Source organism: Cupressus sempervirens, chromosome 11 (assembly GCF_028749045.1).
Source record: "Cupressus sempervirens isolate cs-2001-9-10 chromosome 11, ASM2874904v1, whole genome shotgun sequence".
Classification (NCBI taxonomy): Eukaryota; Viridiplantae; Streptophyta; class Pinopsida; order Cupressales; family Cupressaceae; genus Cupressus; species Cupressus sempervirens.
The window spans coordinates 674,685,045-674,706,446 of record NC_143128.1 but is presented as its reverse complement, the minus strand read 5'-3'; the positions used below and the strand labels follow the sequence as shown (position 1 = coordinate 674,706,446).

At 35.3% G+C, this 21,402-nt stretch overlaps 1 protein-coding gene across 8 annotated transcripts in view; it reads left to right on the top strand.

Moving 5' to 3' along the window:
- LOC149531528 (sulfate transporter 4.1, chloroplastic-like) overlaps nt 1-21,402 on the top strand; it is a 220,521-nt gene that overhangs the window by 168,421 nt on the left and 30,698 nt on the right. The gene's annotated exons all lie outside the window — the stretch shown is intronic.

Here is a 21,402-nt window from a genome sequence, read left to right as displayed (position 1 = left end):
AAGTGTCACATAAATGGAAATCTTGGTGGCTAAGTAAAGCAACTACCTAATATTGTCCTATAGCTTTAATGACATCTTTTTCAAAAGGATGGCTTATAATTTATATAATTAGACCATTTCATTCTTTCTCGCACACTCGTAAAGTTGAAGAATGAATTAAGAGCAAGAACAAAATTTAGAGAGTTTGCAAGAAGATTTTTGAAGAAATTTTCGTGATCGTCAAGGAGAGAGAAATTGAATTTTCTTGGAATTCGTTCAAGCGATTATGAACTTCATCAGAAAGGAACTTTTTTAGTGAGTTGGAGAAATTTGCAAGTTTCTTGAGAAAAGCGTGAAAAGTGAATTCTGAGGGGAAGAATCTAGAAATCTTGACAAAGTTCCAAAATCTCTTTTGGAGGAATTATTCTTTCTTTTTTTCCTTTTTGCGTATTGTTATGTATGAACATTTTCCGTTTGGCAGGAACGAAGAATGGCAGAACCTCGAGGAACAAAAGAAATGCAAGGACAATGAATAAAGAATGAAAAGAGAGGATTCTACCCTGAATCCAAAATCATGTCAAAGAGGGTAGAAATTGGAGATAGAAGCCTTGGTGGTGTTGATTTGAATGAATTCAATCGAAAAATGTTTGGATACAATGACCATCATCCTATGCACCTAGCTACCAGAATTGTAAGATGTGGAATTGTTGCTGTAATTGGTTTCCCTCCCGCCTTTTAGCATCTAGTGTTGATCTGTAAGAAAACTCAGGTGCGGAAACAACGTCCTACGCTAATCTCTTAAGAGAAGTATGGTGCAAATCCTATTAAAATCTTTTACACTTACAAATTTAATATCATGTAAACAACAATATTTCAGCAAACCAAACATAAAGAAAAATAGATAGAGAAAGAAACACATAACACAAAGATTTGCCAGTGGGGAAAAACCTTTCGGTAAAACAACCCCACCCCTCCAGAACTTGCACAATGTATTATCTTCAACACAAGGTTACAATACACTTGCAATGCAAGTTCAACAGTGACAACAGAAGACTCCAGTAGCAACTCACAGTACCAACAATACACTTTCTCGCATACCACCTCTTCGCAACCCTAAAAAATGCTTATAACATGCGCTTCACTTTAGGGTTACTCCCAAAGGTAACCGTATTAGGGTTTTACCATTCTCCGAGAAAATAGGAACCCAAAACAAAATTTTGGGCCAAACCCCACTATTGGGGTAGAGTGTACAGTACTCAAATTTATCAGTTGCCACACGTCTTCACCTGTCATTGAATCTTCCTGACATAGCTCTTACGTGTCATAGGAATCCATCATAACCGTTTTAGCAATGATCTCCTTATACACAATTCAAGATGCCGACACGTCAACATTATTTGCAAGAAATACATATTACAAAACAAATAATAAGAATAGAAATTATCCAAGGTTGAGACACCTTATTCCTAACATTCTCCCACTTGTTGAACACCTTGTAAGAGCAACATGAACATAACAAGAACTAACCACTATAGGCCAAAAGGTCCATAGACTTCGAACACCATTTGAACTTCTCAATGCCCATTGGTTTCGTTAATGCATTTGCAACATTCTTCACAATATCTACCTTCTCCAAATTTACCTTTCCATCTTCCACCATATCTCTCACAAAGTGAAACTGCACATCAATGTGCTTCATAATGGCATAGAAAGTTGGATTCTTCGCAAGGCAAATAGTGTTTTGACTGTCACACCAAATAGTAATCTGTTCTGCATCAACACCAACATCAGAACACAATCTCTTAAGCCAAATGGCTTCCTTACAAGCATGAGTAGCAGCCATGTACTCAACTTCTGTAGTGGACAAAGCAACCACAGGTTGTCACTTGCTCATCCAATTGATGGCACCACCAAACATAGTGAACACATAAGCACTGGTGGATCTCCTGCGGTCAATATCACTTGCCCAATCTGAATCCACAAACCCATGAATACAAATTGAATGCGGAGATCCAAAAGAGTTACCATGATAACATATGGAGTAATCTGATGTACCCCTCAAATATCTGAATACTCGCTTAACTGCATCCCAAAGTACTCGTCCAGGATTAGCCATAAACTGACTCAGGACTCCCACTGCTTGGGCAATGTCTGGTCTAGTACAGACCATAGCATACATAAGACTGCCAAGTGCACTAGCATAATGTACTCTACTCATGTCCTCCATCTCACTAGGAGATTTTGGACAATCATCTACAAATAACTTTGTTCCCACAGGAATAGGAACACATAGTGGTCTACAATCTGCCATGCTGAACATATCCAACACAGACTTCACATACTTACTCTGACTCAACCAAAGTTTTCTGTTAGACCTGTCTCTACTGATTTCCATACCCAAGATGTACCTAGCTGCCCCAAGATCTTTCATCTCAAACTTTGCTGACAACTGAGATTTAAAATCTGAAATCATACCCTTACCCTTCCCAAACAGCAACATATCATCAACATATAATGCAACAATAAGAAGGTGATCATTTTCAACTCTGAAATAGACACAATGATCTGATTTCAATCTTACAAATCCAATTGACAACACAAAGGCATCAAACTTAAGCTACCACATCCTAGGAGATTGCTTCAAACCATATAGAGATTTGTTTAATTTGCAAACTAAGGATTCTTTACCTTTAACAATGTAGTGCTTAGGCTGTGACATATAAATCTCTTCCTCCAAATCACCATGAAGGAAAGCTGTCTTCACATCCATCTGTTCTATCTCTAAATCATATGAAGCAGCAAGAGATAACAGAAATCTAACGGATGTCAACTTTGCAATAGGAGAGAATATTTCACCATAATCTATTCCCTCTACCTGTGAATACCCCTTTGCAACCAATCTAGCTTTGTACCTTTCAACACTGCCATCTGCATAGAGTTTCTTCTTGAACACCCATTTACAACCAACCGATTTTCTCCCTTTAGGCAAAGGTACAAGGTCCCAAGTTTCGTTTTTCTCTAATGAAGTCATCTCATCATCCATAGCCTCAATCCAGGAACCTGCATCTTCCATGCCCAAAGCCTCTTTCACAGATCTAGGCTCATTAGTGTTAGTAATCAAAGCAAAAGCACAACTGGAATCTAACATAGAATAACCAAACCTTTCTGGTTGCTTTCTTTCTCTTGTGGATCTCCTCAAGGGCTGTGGTTGAGGTTGATCTTCCTCTTCTTCTGAACTATCAGAGCTGCTAGAGCTCTCCTCATCATCAGACCCAACATGGTCTCTCTGTTCAGTCTTCTCAGGGGTAGGAGGCAACTGAACGACATCTTTTTCCTTTTCTTTTTCATCGGGTTGTAGCACAATAGGAGAAGATGTTAGCTCTCTAAAAATAGCATTTCTACTAGACAACACCTTACTAGTCACAGGATCCCAAAGCTTGTATCCTTTCACACCAGCACTATATCTGATGAAAATAGATTTAACGGCTTTGTTTTCCAACTTAGATCTTTTATCCTTTGGAACATGTGCATAAGCTTCACAACCAAAAACACGAAGATGTCTAATTGAAGGCTTCTTACCAGACCACACCTCCATGGGTGTCTTACCAACAAGGGCTGATGTAGGAGATTGATTAACTAGATAGCAGGCAGTGGCCACAGCTTCGGCCCAAAACCTTTGTTCTAAACCAGCTCCACTAAGCATACTCCTAGCCTTCTCCATCAGTGTCCTGTTCATTCTCTCTGCAACTCCAGTTTGATGTGGGGTATAAGGAGTTGTCTTATGCCTCTCGATACCTTGTTCTTTATAGAATTGTTCAAACTCTGTTGAGCAAAACTCACCACCATTGTCAGTTCTCACATACTTAATCTTCTTACTAGTCTGATTCTCTACAAGGGCTTTAAATTCTTTGAATCAACTAAAGACTTGTGTCTTACTTTTAAGGAAATAAATCCATGTCCTTCTACTATAATCATCTATGAAAGATACAAAAAATACAGACTTGGAGATTGAAGGAACTTTTACAGGACCAAATACATCAGAATAAATAACATCCAGAACATCAGAAGATTTGTGAGAACTAGAGTAAAACTGAACACGATTTTGTTTACCGTAGACACAGTGTTCATAGAAGTCAAACTCGAGATTGCAATCATTTAACCCCTCAACGAGATTTTTATTTTTCAGGGTTTTGAGACCCTTTTCACGAATGTGACCAAATCTCAAATGCCAAAACATTGTCTTTTCTGCAGGAAGCTTACCTTCCAAAGTGTTTGCATTGCCATCAAAACCAATAACCACAGTATTCTTCACTGCTCATTCAGATGGTGAGGATGAAGAACTATTACATAGAGGAATACATGCATCTAGCTGAAATAAGGTACCTCTCCTAGTACCCCTTGCAAGCACTATCGATCCTCCCATCATCTTGCATCCTTCTTTCGAAAAAACAACTTGCACACCTACATCATTCAACATACTTACAGATAATAGGTTTCGTGCCAAACTTGGAATGTGCATAAGTCCATTGATTCCCTTTACTCGTCCATCAGGAAATTTGATAGTGACCCTTCCACGTCCAACTATCTTTAGGTGAGAATCATCACCCAAGTACACCTTTCCACCATTGAACTCTTCATATTTTGAGAACCAGTTTCGATGAGAGGTCATGTGAAAAGATGCACCCGAGTCAACCAACCACACATCATCAGATGCATGGGCTGCCAAAGCTATGATGAATGCATCGCCATCTTCTTGAGATCTTTCTGAAGCTGAATTTGAACCTTTCTTCTTCTTCTTTGGCTCTTTGCAATCTTTACGGAAGTGCCCAGGTTTATCACAGTTCCAACATTTTGCCTTGGACTTATTGGACGTCTTTGACTTCCCACGGGATTTGAATCTACCCTTATTGTCAGACTTATTGCCATTTTTCTTCCCTCTTTCCGTGGATCTCCCACAAACAACAAGGGTTTCTTTTTCCGAAGCAGCGAAGACACCACATCATCCATTTTGAAAGTGACTAACATGCTTCCGAGAGCCATCACAAGATGGTCTCATGAATCCGGCAAAAAACACAAAAGTGTGTAGCAACGATCCTCCTCCTCTAACTTGACACCAGCTGATGTCAACTGTGCAACCAGCCGATTAAATGCATTTAAATGATCCGTTAAGGATCCACCTTCCTCCATTTGTAGAGAGTACAACTTCTTCCTCAGGAACAACTTGTTCACCAAAGATTTGGCCTGATACACGGCCCCAAGTCTTTCCCACAAACTATATGCGATTTTCTCATCTAGAACATTTAGAAGAACTGCATCGGTTAAACAGAGTCTTATGAGACCCTTAGCTTTACGGTCTTTGATATCCCAATCTGCTTGAGCTACAATTGCTGGTCTTGTAGCATTTGAAGTTGCTTCCCATAGGTCACGATCTTCCAACATGTCTTCCATCTTGAGTTTCCACAACTCGAAATTAGTGCCATTAAATTTCTCCACCTCCATTCTTCCCTATGATGAACTCGCCATCTCAATCTGCAAATAAGATTCAGGATGCTCTGCACAAGACTCCCACTCAACTTGAGATTAGCTCAAAAAACCCTACCCAACAACTAGGATCAAAAGTTGATCAAGCTTTGATACCACTTGTAAGGAAACTCAGGTGCGGAAACAGCTTCCTACGCTAATCTCTTAAGAGAAGTATGGTGCAAATCCTATTAAAATCTTTTACACTTACAGATTCAATATCATGTAAAGAACAATATTTCAGCAAACCAAACATAAAGAAAAATAGATAGAGAAAGAAACACATAACACAAATATTTGTCAGTGGGGAAAAACCTTTCGGTAAAACAACCCCACCCCTCCAAAACCTACACAATGTATTATCTTCAACACAAGGTTACAATACACTTGCAATGCAAGTTCAATAGCGACAACAGAAGACTCTAGTAGCAACTCACAGTACCAACAATACACTTTCTCGCATACCACCTCTTCGCAACCCTAAAAAACGCTTATAACATAGCTCTTACTTGTCATTGAATCTTCCTGACATAGCTCTTACGTGTCATAGGAATCCATCATAACCATTTTAGCAATGATCTCCTTATACACAATTCAAGATGCCGAAACATCAACATTATTTGCAAGAAATACATATTACAAAACAAATAATAAGAATAGGAATTATCCAAGGTTGAGACACCTTATTCCTAACATGATCATGGAATGTGCCAAACACTATAGTCCCATGTACAGAACAATCAAGAATTCAGACCGAAATATTCTCGCGGAATTTTCTCCAACATCCGTATCCAAAGCATTTAGGTTTCCTTTACACCCGAGAATGGTGACGAAATCACAGGACCAGGGACTCAGAATCTACACTGCTCAAATTCAGTTCTGTGAAGAAATAATCAACAAGAGATGGTTGAAAAAGAATAGATCACATCATTCCAAGATTTCTAGGGAACTAGTATAGCTTGACTTGTAGAGGGAGTATAGTGACCTAATCACGATGCTTAGTCGCATTTTTGGTTTGCCTCATTCCTATGGATTTTGAATCTTGGATGTGGTACTTTGTTGAGTAGGTGACAGAAAAAGGTGATAAGATAGATTGGGATGGACTCATAAGTGATAATGTGAATGAACAATTGACGAATCTAGAGCACACAAGAAAGTTTTACATGAGCTCTTATGCTATCTATATGCTAGCACAAAAGATGAATTATGATGCAATGAGATGCAAAGGGCCGATTGTGAGTAGAACCCAATGCTTGAAAGGTCATGAATGCTACCTGCAATTGAATTTGTACTCCAGGGATGATTATGTAAGAGTTAATGATGTCTTTGCCATGCACATAGTCTAAACACTCCATATTAGATTGTTAGTTGGTGTGATAAAGTTGGTGGAAGATTATGGTGCTTGGCTTATTCAATTTTCTACCTTTTCAGACATTCGAGTTTAGGGATTTTCCACAGAGCCATACAAACTTCCCAGGTACCCAATGAATAAGATGGTCTTGTTAGAGCTTACTCGAAAACTCACAGATTATGACAAGATTTAGAATGGGAAGAGGAATTTGGGATTGTAGTTCCCAATTTCCATAGGAGGGAAAAACATAGATGTGTCCATGTTTGCAGGCAACAGAGAGATCATTAGAAAACTCCACTTCTTCCATCTTCCACTTTATTCGAAAGACCTAATTTTGATCCCTGCAACAAGATCACATCAGTAGTGGGATCAAAGTACTTACATCAAGTTCACCTTGAGGATTTTTGGTCAAATTCTTCAGACGGGCGTGAGATTAGAAAGAAGATGCATTCAAGATTGCCATTGAACATTGTTAGAGCACGCAACATATTCCAAGTTCTTGATCAGATGGAGGAGGATCCAAATGTGATGTAGAAAGGATTCAATCCAGAAGGGACAATTCATCCATATGATTGGAAAAAGGAGGTTAGAGATTTGGATTGTCTTTCAAAGGTAGTCTTGGATTTTACAATGTGGTGGATTGAGCATAAGCTTGAAAAACTAGTTGCACCAACAAATGGATTCACATATTGTTTGATTGGTCATCGACCACTTAGGGATGAATGATTACGACAAATATTCGAAGGGAGTATCACAAAAAGAGGAACTCCATTAGAAGGCGTAGGAACCAAGAAAGGGAAAGAGGTAGCTCGAGAACAATATCCTAGGAGTGAGATAGACGTCCAAGAGCCTCAACAAAAGAAGCAAAAATTTGGAAATGCTCTCTCTTCTCCGAGTCACACTCCTCTTGTTTAGGAGATAGAAACATTTGAAAGGAAGGGATTAGAGACAAGCATAAGGAGATTTGAGCGAGAAGAAAATTTGGCTATGAAAGGGAGTATAGACAAGCATAAGGAGATTTGAGTGAGAAGAAAATTTGGCTAGGCCAATACATGATAGACTGAGTATAAATGGCTATGAAAAATCCTTGCAAGAGTGAGACATCAAGATAGAGCTATGGAGGAAAGTCTTACTGCAATCTTAGAGCAAGAAATGATGGAGGATGAGGTTGGTCTAGAAGAGGATGAAGCTCCTACAACAAAGATACAAATTCCAACTATTCAAGTTATAGCTCCTGAAGTTAGAGTGGATAGTCCAAGAGGTGAAGAGGAGATCAACATTGAAGCGGTCCAAATGAAAGAAAAATTGGTGATCATAGTAGACTAGAGTATACCCATTCTAGAATGGTTAAAGCAGCGAATTCAAATGAGTCAACAAAAGGAGGTTGATCTGGCAGTTGAATTGCAAGAAATTTTGGACTGGGCAAACCAAGCTAAAGAGCAAGGGAAAGCAAAAAGATTCACAAAGGTTGTCATAGGAGAATCAGGTTCTAGGATTTTGCAGGTTGCAACTCCTACAAATGACAAGGGTAAGGATTAGATTGCTTCAGATGAGTACCATGTGATGGAAATCAATCTTGGTCGTGCCTCTCGGGAGAAAATCATAGAAGAATTTGATGACTCTACTCAGCCTTTAAAATATAGTCTAAAGAATCTAGAAGAAGGATACCATAAACAAAAAAGGGAAATCAAAGCCTTGTGTCAGTATATTAACAACTTGCCTTGTCGAGTAAGAGAGGAATCTCCATCATTTGTCCCTCCTACAGGTGTTTCAGCTGAAGTAGTAGATGACATTGATAGGATCAAGCAGATTGCTTAAGGTGCAAAGGTTTGGGTTGACGGAATTTAGGAAGAATCCTTCAATCATATAGAAAAATTGTTGCAAGTACATACTATGGCATTAGTTGTACTCTCTAGGATCCAATGCATGGAGGAATAATGGGAGGATGAGCATACTTACCAAGATGAAATGATTTATGATATTTAGAATCTAATGGAGACCCCAAAGAAGACATTGATCAATGATGTAGTTATTAGTGAGAGGGATATGTATGATTTTCTTCGATGGTATAGTGCAATAATCACAACTAAGGAAATATTTGAGAGCTTCACCAAGGAATCTGCTCGATGGAGGAAGGTTGTTGGCAACATCAAGCAGGGAGTGTTCAAGACAGTTGCATCCTTATTGTTACAGAGATTGGTGGAAGATGAAATGACAACTAATAATTTGAAAGTCAAGTTCGAGGAATTCTTTCAATTGAATATTTTTGAAAAAGATGATTTTGAGAACTTCTCCATATTCTTGAATACCATGCACACCACTTAGGACTTGCTACCAGATTGGAAGGAAAGTTTGGGAAAAGCAGAAAGAGCAGTTGCTTTTCTGGAATTCAAGCAAGAATCAACACCAAGCATCAATACATAAGAGTTGGACATGGTGTTGGATCGATTCCATGCCTTCAATTAGGGGGATCAAGGATAGATGCATTTAATGCATAGTGGATGTTCTTAGTGGTCATTTATTGCACCCCACTCCCTTCTCGAATGGGCATGCGTAGTGGACATTTATTACCCACTATAGTAGTGGATTCCTTATTGCATTAATTTAGATTCCTTTTGTCTGCACTAACCTTAATTAAGGTTGGTGTGGTAGGATTTGGGCCATGAATTATTGTGATCGTCTGTGCCATCCGTTGTAAACAAGGACCTATATAAAGGCCTCACTTCTCATTTGTAAAGAGAGGATTTCCTGAGATTGTTGCTATGAGCTACTGAGATAATAGAGTTCTTATTGAAGCTTGGTGAATACTTGACGTGTGTTGGTGCTTTTTTGTTCTCTTAAATTCTCTCATTTAGATTAAGTTTAGTTTAGTTACGTGTTGTGGCAATGAAGAAGATGATGGTATATTAATGAATTCCTTTGGTTCATACTTTTGACATTTTAGTGATTCTAAAACATTGTGCAAAGTTAGCCCAAAGCCATTTCATGCATATGTTTAACTTCTATCATTTGCATACATTCTTCTTTATGATGGTGTATGTCGTGGTTTGAAAATCTCTCAACATAACCCTTGAAGATTGCACCAGTTCACATGTAGTTGTATTATAACTTGGCGAAGCGAAGCTTGGTAAATTGAGAAATATGATTTGTTGCCATCACTTCCCTTAGGAATCAAATATAAGCCTCTAAACCCAATCCCATTTAATTTATGCATACTTCGTGAAAATCCAAAAAAAAGTACTTTATAGAAAAACCTTTAGATAGTGCTCACATTTTGTATGGTTTGAAACAAATATGAGTGAACACACATAAGACCCCTTGTGATTATCAACAAATGACAACAAAGCTTTATCCACAGTCAAGACTTGACGTTGAAGGAACCTTGAAGTCATCATATGATCTTCTAGCAGTCTTAGCATACACGAGACTTTATTCAAGAGAGGATAAGATATTTCAGTATTTTGTTCTACTATTTGGTGGGTCATTAAACACACATCAATAGGCACATATGAGGTCAAGTGAAGGATTTCATTTGTTGGGTGCCCATTCCTGAGTGTGGAGGATTTCTTTCTTTGAGCGCAAATCCATGCCTATAGTGGATTTTGTCTATATGATTTAGCCATTTTTTGATCATACCTCTAAAGATGGATGCTTTTTTGATTGTCATGTTGCATTTGGAGTTGGATGCCTTTCTTGATTTTTTCCTCTTTTATGTGTTTTCGGTGCTTTTTCCTTTTCCCTTAGAAGTTGCCTTCGAAGGAGATGCTTTTTAGGTGGCATCCCTTCTTAGAAGATGCTTTTTTAGGAGATGCCTTTTTTAACTTTGTAAATTTTTGACCAACCATTAGACTTGTACAACTTTTTGGATGTAGAACTGGTTCCCCTTATTCCTGCACCTCAACTATTACTCATTTGACTTGCCAAAATAAAACTTACTATAAATAGTAATTTTGTTCAACTGCAAAATTAGGGCAAATTGGGTCATAGTGAAACTTACTAAAAAAATACTTACTGAAAACATGCACTGTTAAAAATAGTAAGTACTTCCAAACTAAAAATAAGGCCATTTTGTGATTTAGTGAAAATTACTAAAAATAGAAATTTCCAAAACTAGCAAGTATGTCAAAACATTCAAAACTTCATTGACATTTTTTCTAAAAGATGAATTCTCTTTCATAGTTGACATAATTCATTTACAAACACAATTTCCATTGTAGGAGCTAGGTGGACAACAATTTTCTTCTAGACTTAGCTAATTTCACCAATTCTCATTTGAAACATAGGGAGCCTTAGCCAAAAACTACCAAGAAGAAAAGCCAAAAAGACGAGGCCTACAACAAAAGAGTGGATCTCCATTTGCAAAGGAGTGATGTTTGAAAAGGTCACATGTCCCAAATTCCATCATTGTAATCAAATTTATTATATGTGAAGAGATTATAATGAGTAGTGGGGATGTAGGAGTGGACAATTCAATGTGGTTGAGAAGCAACATCACTCACGAAGGTTTGGTGGCAATGTCCCTATGTGGTTTTGACATTTGTTGATGTGAGTTTTGTGACCACCTCAACATCCAGGATAAAACATAAAGTATTTTACGCTCTCTTGAACAAGAAAACCTTACCTGCTAAACATTTTGACTTATCTGATCAACTAAGATAACCCCAAAGTTTACAACGCATACGAGTGTTACAGGATAATTACATATGGTTAGTACTTGTTAGTTGTCAAGGGGTTGGTAGTTGGGAATGCTTGTGACAATTGAGCTCGCGACTGCTTGGCACTTATATATGTCATGTACTTGCTTCCGGTGGATATCATGATGGTGGTTGGCATTGTTGAGTTGTCACACATTGTAAAGCATTTAATGAAATTAATGAAGAAGCAATTGTGAGTTCTCTGACATACCATGTTTTGTTACATTTTCTATTATTATCCTATGCATTGAACTAGTTACCCTATGGGTCAACATTTGGCACCATTATCGATTCAAAATTGGGAGTGGCAGAGTGTTGCATGGCAAAGGTAGCATAATGGGCCAACTGGTAGATGAAGGTACAAGAAGCAGTGGAAATGATGATTTGTTCAAAGGTTAGAGGACATTGACGATGGACTTTGCATCCATTCTGCAAGCATCTATTGAAACCAATGTATGAGGGGAAACCACACGAGAGGAAGTTCTGGAGAGTGCAATGTGAACTTAACTTGGTGTGAGCCATGTAGTAGATTGCTTGATGTGTTGTTTGTCTAGACACCTAGAAAAAACCTTGCCTTGTAAGACTCACACGAAGAGTCCAACAAAGAGAATCACCGCTAGTAAATCTTGTACCGATACAAAGAAAATAAATATAGGGAAAAGAAGGAATATGATGAAATTAGAAGGAGGCAACACATTTTAATGCCAAACCTCTTGGACAAAGATAAGACATACATAGAGAGGGATCAAATAGATGACCATGAAGTCATCGCCTAATGATTAGAAGAATAGCAAAGGAAAACGAAGGTGAAGGTTAAGGAGACTTGTTGAGGGATGGCTTGAAGGGGAAGGAGGGTTTCTTTAAGGGAATCAAGGGAGTGTAGAGGAAGAGAACTAGCCAAACGTGAAAAGTACAATAATGGTGCCAAAGGAGGCAACTGTACAAAATGCAATGAAGTGAGCAACAATGACAAATTAATTGAAGATACAAAAAACTGATTATGGCATTTTATCCTCACATCGCATGTGGAGGCATGAGAGTTACAACAACTTGTTTGGTTCTAGTATACCCATTTGAGGAGTAAACACAGTACTAGTTACAAGTTAAACACAATACTGGCCAATAAAGTGAAGTTTCCTTGGCTTAGTGGAGACAAAAGGGAGGATCTGATATGATGCTGGTATACGTGTGAGACAATTTGGTTGGCCAACAAGATGCCAACCTAAATGAATGGGTGATATAGGTCCTCACAACGCTATGTAGAGTGACCATTGATCAGTTCTTTGATGTAGATTAAACAAAATTAAGTGAGATGACTTGAAAAGATTATTTTAGGAAGAGTTCAGATGGCTTTGGGATGATAATGAAATCCTAGTGTAGATCTACAACACAAAGCAATGGAAAATTGAAAGCAAAAGAGCATACAACGTGCGACTAAAGGATTTGTTGGGTAAAACAGAAACCCAACTGGCAAACAGCCTCAAGATGGTGGTTCGTGGAGGGGCTGATATCATCCCCTCAAGAGGAAAATGCAAAATGTACCTTCCGCTTGTATGGGGATTGGTACAATAGAGCAATGGACATCAAGAGCTAGAACAAAACCTGTTGGAATAAAACGAACAAATCATCAGATGAGGACTCCTCAGAGGGAAGCAACAATGACGAAGAATCCAATAAATAGGTGCAATCCCTCTAGAAGTATATGCATTGAATGATGAAGTTTAAAGAAATGAATCCATATTTGTGATTTCAATATTCCTTTTGTTCTAAGAAATGATGTTTTTTCGTGGCAACTGGCTATAGATACCATGCTTTGGTTCATGTTTTGTGTGTCTACCTGCCTCGACACTTACAACCACTCACCCCAACATATTGTATTAATATTTTTCTATTCCTACTCTTGTATATTTTAGTTCATTTTTAGGCTAGTTTTCATCCAATAGCAAAGAACATTCAACAATCAAATTACTCCAGTCGGATACTATTTCGTCAAGAGTTTAGACTGCGATTGGTTTTTGTGTTCTCTGAACTTTGCACATGTACTCACTATATACTTCTCACCATAATTCAAGATCATATGATAATCAGTCTCGACCCCCAAATATTATTTAGGGCATATGTTTTCAATATACTTTTGAATGCCCTTATAAATAAAGCCATTTTGCCTTCTCACTACATTCATGGCTCCATAAATATATAATCATCTCAGAAACCTTATAAATATGTCCATCTTTGCAATCTGAATTATAATATTATTCTATTAATCATCACACATTAAATCTCACAGGTTGGGAGGTAACTGGATCTTGTTGTTAGACACATTACCATGTATTCAACACATTTATCTACTTGTTTTGTTTGTTGGGTGTCAATGCCCATTCCAATAATGTTGTCACTAATGCTCCAAGATATGATGTTAGCAAGGAATTCCATGATGCGTTCTCAATATAACATCATTGTGACCTTTCCCCTTCATTCCTTTCGTTAGTCAATAAGCTTGTTGTGACTTTGAAAATCTTTGTGATTTACAATGCTTCAACAATACATGTTCGACAAAACTCTTTATGTAGTATTTAGTTCCTGCCATAGGCAGGAATACTTATGCATTCATGTGAATGCTAATATGACATTAACACTGACCAATCAAATCAAAGAATTTAAAAGATTATATGAAATTTCAAATGTTTATATCTTTTTCTAATTTTTTATTATTTTATAAATCACATTTTTCATTCATTCTATTGGTCTATACTGTTTTTGGTTGGGGAGAAAATTAATTTTCTTCAACAAAAATACAAATATTTTCCAACAACTTCATCTTGTATTAATGAATGCATTAATTACAACTTTATCTTTTACACATTTGTGACAAGTTGAAAAGATTTTTTTTTCAATCATTTTATCTTCCACCTCACACAACATGTCTAATCAATATTAATTCTCAATAGTAATATAATTTCAATATGTTATATCTTCGTATTTAAATTTTTAATTTTTTTAGAACTTCGATTTTTTAATAAAAGTAGTTAAATTATTACTACTATTTTACTTTTGTAAAAATAAATTAAACAATATTATTTTTAATTATATTTTATTATAGTGTTTGTAATATGTATAATTGATAAGTGTTACAATTTGTAAATTATATCATTTATTATTATTAATATTTTATGTTTAAACAATTTATCATTTAGTTTAAACATATTTAAAACTTGAATATATATTTTAATATTAAACTAATAATTATATTTTACATCAAAAAAACATAGTAAAAGAAATAACAACAAAAAAGAAATAATTCAATTCTAAAAGATATGTAGATTATTATTAAGTTTTTATAAACTATGTGTTAAAATTAAATAGTTATATTCTATTTCTTATTTATTACATCATATTTATTCATCAACATTAAATTTATATGTATTACATCTATTTATTATTTACAAATGTACATATTAAATTATATAGATATTATTTCATAATTATATTCATATTAAATTATATAGATATTATTTCATAATTAAAAATTACTTTATTTTATGAAAAAATTGAAAATACAAAACATTAACTAGTAAATGTTCTGTGTAAAATTAATCAATTAGTTTTACTTATAAAATATTTTTATATTTCAATATATTTCTGTTTTTCTTATACAAATGTGAGTTTTAATATAAAAATTAAATTCTTAGTTTGTTAATTATAATATAATACATTTTAATTTTTTATTATAACCATGATTTTATTTTGACTATTTGTTTTATTAAAAAAAATAATTATATTTAATTCTCTCTCTCCGCTTATGTTGGTATCACTCTATCTTACTATTTTATCTCTCTTCCTATTCCTTCTCTATATTATCTATCATTTTTTCCTCTGCATATATGTTTATGTTGTTATTGTTTTATACTGCTATTTATCTCTATCTAATGATTAAAAATAGTGTAACTTCCATTTGATAAGCAATATGAGAATAATACATAGTTGGGGGAGTTTTTCTAACTACTTATGGTTCTCTAGTAGCATGCTTAAACATATAATGTGATACTCCAAACGCTTCATCACTTCTTCAAGTTCTATAATTCAAATATTGGTATGGATATCTTTCCTCATTGCACATATTTTAAGTTGTCAATGTAGAAGGTGCAAATTTGTCTAAAGCATATATATTGATCGTAGTATGATATTAGGTACTTAGTGCCATATTGGGGACTTTGGCCTCTAATTCTTGGCTTTAAATGTCCAAAGATATATTATTATAATACGAGGACTTAACGACAAAATATGAGCCATCCTATAAGATCACCAATGCATTACTAGGACGAGAATTTAACAACAAAATATGAGTCATCTTATCAGATCACAAGTGCATTTCTAGGCAAAAATTAATGCATTCACAATGTTAATTTAGAACTATTTAACCTTATTCTCACTCATCTACAGCTCTACAACCATTATGCGTTAGGCAGGAACTATGATGCATTGCGTCTCTTGTTGTGACTACGGAAAAACCAACGTTTGTATACAATCGAAATATATTCTTTAATAATGTTTTGTATTGAATATAAATCAGGCCCACATTGTGACAAACTCAAAATGAATTGAGTTTCAGAATTGTGAAGTATTCGACACTTTAAAATATTTATTGGAAGCCATGGGAACTTTGGCTAATCAAATATTTTATAGTTTTATGCCAAATCTTAGATGGTTAGCTATTGTATCTTTTGATGCATACATTCAAATTGCAAGAGTTTCATATTAATAGTTTATTTCCAAATTAGATATATATTTATTTATTTCTTAAACATTTCTAAAATCTCAGAGGTCTCAAGAGGGGTTTGCTCTGATACCATGTTGAATTTCGATCAGTTTTATAGGAAATAGAAATTTTAGAATTTTAATTACTATTATTCATATGTATGTGCAATTTTTATATGATATTGTTGTTGTAACCTGTAATAACACTTGTTGATTGCTGCATGTTTCAAGCTTCTCTCTCAATATGTATATGATATTAAGAACATCCCTCCAAAGTTTTATCATGATTATAATTAGCCGATAGACTATATATATAGCGAACCTCATTGTATGTCTTTCCGTGGACAAAATGTCGGACATTTATAACAAACACGGTAGACTCTATAGGAGCCCCTACACAGAAAAAGTTTGACTCCTAAGGCAGTCTGGTGTAATGAATGAGTTTACCGAAGCCTGTCGAGCTTATACAAAATTAACACCTCACGGTTCATGCATGGAGAAATGTGGCGGTCTTCCTTGGCATATTGAGGTAGGAGGGGGTAATTAATGCGTTTGTCTCTACTTATCGTAGCTGATTGTCGATTCGACTTATGAAAATCATTTATGAGTCGGAGTCAACTGATAACCAGTGAGCAACTTTGCTCATCGAAGGCATATATCACATTACATATTAAAAATCAAATTTGAGTTGCAATTTGCCATAGTTTTAAAATTTATTTATTTAGTCTGTTGATGGTTTCGGTCATCTTAGGAAAGAAATTGTGAATGAATGCATACAGAAAGGCACGAAGCTTGTCCAGGCACTTGCAAATATGCTTTTCAGTCTACCCTCTATTCTTGACAGAGAAGCACCAATTGTTCAACTTCTCTCTCCAGCAATTCTAATTCCCCATGAAAAGCATGCGATTATTCTTTTTCCCTGCATTCATGATAGAAATTAAGTCGAGCTCATTTTATCGTTATCATTATTGGTCCAAGAACAGTATTGGGTGAACATAAGTCAAGCATACCAATTATTTTCCTATCAAGGAGTTTGCAGACGCATTTCAATCTTTTCATCACGGAGTGAAAATAAGCGCAGAGCTTTTAGATCCCTATGATAAAAACAAATATCATCTGGTTGTGCTAACAACAGAGAAATTTGGTTTGAGGAAATGGAGCTTATCGAAGCATGTTTGCTAAGAGAGCTTCTGTTGATGAAGAGGGGCTCTTTCATCTATATCTTCAAATCCACACAGGTAAGAAAATAAATCTGTAATTAGCTACTAAGTTTGTTTAGTCCAATAATTGTACGTTTGTTTAAAGAGCGGAGACATGATCGCTTTGATTGTGATGAACATGTGGGATACCAATCTGTAAAGAGGCAGGCCATAATCAACAGAGAGTTGGCTGAAGTTGGTAGAAGTTTCCAGTTTACAAATAGTTGCAGAAAGATCTGGCAAAAACAATTCTGATTTGGACCTCTTCAAAAAGATTGTTGTCACTAGGAGATAAAGAAACAAAATTTATTTTTTCCGAAAAATTTCAAAGATGTTTAGGTGATAGCCAGCTCTGCCATCCAGGCTAGGTGGCTCCATTTCACGGGTTAAACACAATAGATAAGAGGGGAGTATAATTAATGCACCAAATTAGTAAAAGAAAATACTAAATATGCTCTGTTCAACCTGGCAACAACTGTAATAAATACATTCAAATCAAAGTTGCTTCCGAATTTTTCCACGGCACCGGCCAGGAACTGATCGCCTAGTTTTAGACATAGTAGATATTTTGGTAGATCCGCCGAACAGGCGCAATGCTATTTTAGGTTTTGTTTCCATTTAAATTTAGTAAATTATTCTGAATTTATGAAATTAATCATTAATCATTTGACAATCAAATTTTCAGTTTTCATTTAAGAAGTGTAGAACTGAGATAAGAAAGGACCATGAAGTTTTCATGCATTTACTTTAATTTATTCAAAATTTATATATAATTTACAAGTAAATCTACTACTCCTACTCCAAGCTGTGGAGAGGGGTATTTAAAATTTGAATTAAATTGTTAGCATGCACAGAATTTTATTATGGAGAAAGGGTTTTAATTAGATGTATAGAATTTATCATTTTTGTTTTTATTATAATTTTTAATTTTGATTCAATTATTTAGCACAATATATTTAATTAACTATAATTTTTATGAAATATTATAATTTTAAAGATATTTAAGTAATTATTATGTTTATTTACTTATATTTAGAAAATTATATGTAAGTTTAATGACGATAAAAAATATTATTTTTAAATAATATATCTGAAATTAACTATTTCAATTATAAAGAAATTAGCAAAACATATTTCATTTAATCATTGAATGTCAAACAAATCTATGTTTAAGAAAATAGTAAGGAGTATATTAATTAATTAATATATTAATTTGAGGTAAGAGCCTACAACACAATGATAAATTGTGAACCTATGAGCCTCTTATAGAAGAGGTCTTGAATTCGAATCTCCTCACACTTAATAAATAATAATAATAATTAATCTTGGCTTTAGCCTCTTATCGATAAAAAAATTAAAATTAATAGAATAATTTGAAAGAATTGTACTTCTAGAGGAAAGGGAAAAAAAGAAAGGAAAAAAGAGAGGATTAATTTGCCAACTTAATTCATTTATTTGCTATCAATAATCATATTTAATTCAAAATAAAATCAAAATTTATCAACAATATAAAAAACAATTAATTATAAATATAGAAGAAAAGAGGAAGATTTTGTCAACTTAGTACACTCGATCATATTTAATTTAAAATAAAATCAAAATTTATCAAAATTTGCCAATTTAATGCACCTATTTGCTATCCATAATCATATTTAATTTAATATAAATTTATTATTGCTATAATATTTAAATTTTCATTAGAAACTATAATACTTAATTGAAACCTAAAATATAGTAGATAATTTAGCATAATAGATAAGTAAAAAGTTTGTTGAAATAATCTTAAATCATTTCTAAATATTAAGTAATTTATATAAAAATTAAATACTAAATTTAATCTTAAAATATCTAAACCTAAATCTAAATTTTAGATGGGATTGTTAGTGCTACTGAAGCTATTCCCTTTGGTTAGTTCAAGGGAGCAATCTATGTTTATTAAGTTGGATATGGCCAAGGCCTATGATAGAGTTAAATGAAGTTTCTTCAAGAATATTCTCTTTGCCTTTGGCTTTAGCCTGGAATGGGTAAGTTGGAGTTTGAGCTGCATTACTATTGCATGTTTCTCTGTTCTTCTTAATGGTCAGCCTTCCCAGTTATTTGTGCCTCTAGGGGTTTGTGTCAAGGTGATCCTCTCTCCCCCTATCTCTTTATTATTGAGGGCCTAAGGAGACTCATCAAGTATTAGGTTTCTTAGAATTCTATTCATGTTGGCATTGGGATAATGGGCTACCCTCATTTTCTCACCTTCAATTTGTTGATGACACCGCTCTTGCAGGTATTGCTTGGGTCCAAGAAGCTGAGGCTATTCAACATACTCTTGACATTTATTTGGTGGTGTCAAGCTAAAAAATTAATGGACATAAGTCCTCTATATATATTTTTAATACTCTTGAAGCTATTCAAAGGAGGATCGCTAACATCCTGCGGTTTCAGATTGGGTTGCTACCCTTGACATATCTTGGTATTCCTATCGCTGTTTCTAGACACCCACGTCTCTTTTGGCAGAACTAGCTTAACAAGCTTTAGGAGAAGGTAACTAATTCATAGATGGCTTTTTACCGCTGCTCGGTTTACTCATCTTCAATATAGTATTCAGGCTCTTCCTATTTATAGGGGCATGGTTCAGGCCGCTCCTATTTACTTTCTATAAGAGTTTGATGCTCTTTCTCGGCAGTTTCTTTGGAGTGGTAATTTGTGTAATTCTAAATGGAGTTTAATCAACTGGGACACTCTTTGTCAGTCTAAGGAGGCGCAGTCTTTGGGTTGTGCTTTGCTATCCTAAATAGCCAAGCTTTTGCTGCTAAACTTTATTGGTGTTGGTGCTCTGGACAAAATCAACTTTGGGCCCATATAATCACTCAGAAGTATTTCAGGGGTGCTGATCCGCATTCTATTTCCTTGCTTCCTTTGGCTGGTCATGGCTCTATGGTATGGCAGACTCTTAAGAATGGTGCTTAGTTAGGTAAGAGAGGTCTTTTTTTGATATGTAAAGGACGCTCTAAGGCTTTGTTTTGGTCTGATGCTTGGGATGGCAACTCTCCTATCTTGTGTATGTACTCTCATCTTCAGATTCTTTGTGATTCTTCTCTTGCTGCTGCATGAGATAAGGTGGTTCATTATAAGACCCCTTATCATTTGGCCCTTGCTGTTGGCTATAGATGGAAAGACTCTTCAGATTGGCCACCTAGGGGCTCAGAATAGATCCGTTGGGAACTCTTTAGGATTTTGGCTTCTAGGAATTGTTGCTCATTGCTGAGGCCAGATGTTTTGGCTTGGGGTGGTGCTTTGTCTGGTAAATACTCTATTTCCACTGGGTTCTAAGAGCTTACTAGACAATTGTTTGGAGATGATAAGGTACGTTGGTAGAAACATGTTTAGAATAAATTTTCCTGGTCCAAATATAATTTCTCTATATAGCTGGTGGCTCACATCCAGTGTTTTACGTGGGATGACAGGGTCGCCAATCGCCTTGTGATAAGGGACGATTGCTAGAAAGCCGTTGAGCTGATCAGGCACATTAATGATCTCAACCACAAGGTTGACGGCCTTCACGAGTGAGTGATGACTATCTTTTCAATCTGTAGGATGAGACCATTTAGGTCATCGACCAATCTCATGTGTTCGATGATAATAAAGACCCTCTGCAAATTAGATTTATAATGATGTATCTCTGCTCTTTTTCTCTTGATCCCAGACATAATTCGCTACACCTTTGGAATGCTTTTCCATGGATTTTATATTTTGGGATATTAAAAAGTGCAAATTATATTTTAACCTACGCGAATTGTTTTGATGCTAATTTCCTTTTCAAGTCTTTGATAAATATCAATTTGCTAACCATCACGGAATGAAGTAGAAGCTAATTGCATTCATTTAATCAATTAAATGTTGGTTTCTTGAACTG